Here is a 950-nt window from a genome sequence, read left to right as displayed (position 1 = left end):
ATTGCTTAAAGAAAACACCGAAAAACAATGGAAGCTTTAATTGGAGTGGAATCTGATAGCCAGCACCTGATGCCAAGTCTGCATCTTCTAACACCTGCAGTCACTGCAGCAGCTGAATCCAATGTGTCCAAAAGGGATCTATTCTATTCAATTGCAAATGATCTAGATAAGACTGAGAATAAGATACTGCACGGGACATAGCAGAGTTGGTCAAGTTGAGTGGAGATGAGTTTGCTATTTGGCACAGCTTTTGCATCAATAAAGCAAGTAAAAGGTGTGAAAGATAAAAAAAAAGGGTGAAAGTGTGAAAAGTGAATTGGCCAAATTGAGGTGCATATAAAGTTTTTGCTTTCTTTCAATTCACTAATGAGGCTCATTTGAATCAGGTGAATTGAGTTCTGCTTTTGGAAACTCGGTTAAGAAGGGGTGCACCGGTCCTGGAGGTACTGCAATACCAGGTCAATGCGTGGAGTGGACAGAGCAAGATTTTTTCCATCTCCTTGTTCTAAAAATCCATTTAATATATGGTCCCTAGAGAGGGGACGTATCAGATATTAAACTGATAAGAACAGATTTAATTTTTTTTTTTTCTGTTTATCAGTAGGACTTCAAAATAACAAAGGTGATCGCCTCCCGTTGCCTGGGAACCGTCCAGGCACAAGAGGGCTATGTGTCACCAGAAGGCGCACACACTCCCTCAAGGCCGGCAGACGTGCAATCCCAGGCACCTTCCAGTACCGACCAAGGTAGCGTCCTCCGAAACTACACTTGATCTTAGCCAAAAGGCTGAGAAGCTATAACCCGAATTGGTTACGGCCTTGAGTGGCACCCTGGCCTATACCGGACACATCTTAGGGAGAGGGAGACAAACCCACGCCTACAGAAGACATTTTGTCACCCAAGCCAAACCCTTGAAAAGGCTGTTTTGCAGAGCAAAAACAAGGAGAATG

General features: G+C 43.7%; 1 pseudogene; it reads right to left on the bottom strand.

Moving 5' to 3' along the window:
• Positions 1-421: 421 nt before the first annotated feature.
• LOC142259375 (U2 spliceosomal RNA) lies at positions 422-627 on the bottom strand (annotated as a pseudogene).
• Positions 628-950: the final 323 nt, after the last annotated feature.

This window comes from Anomaloglossus baeobatrachus, assembly GCF_048569485.1.
Source record: "Anomaloglossus baeobatrachus isolate aAnoBae1 chromosome 7 unlocalized genomic scaffold, aAnoBae1.hap1 SUPER_7_unloc_1, whole genome shotgun sequence".
NCBI lineage: Eukaryota > Metazoa > Chordata > Amphibia > Anura > Aromobatidae > Anomaloglossus > Anomaloglossus baeobatrachus.
This window is presented reverse-complemented; position numbering and strand designations above follow the sequence as displayed.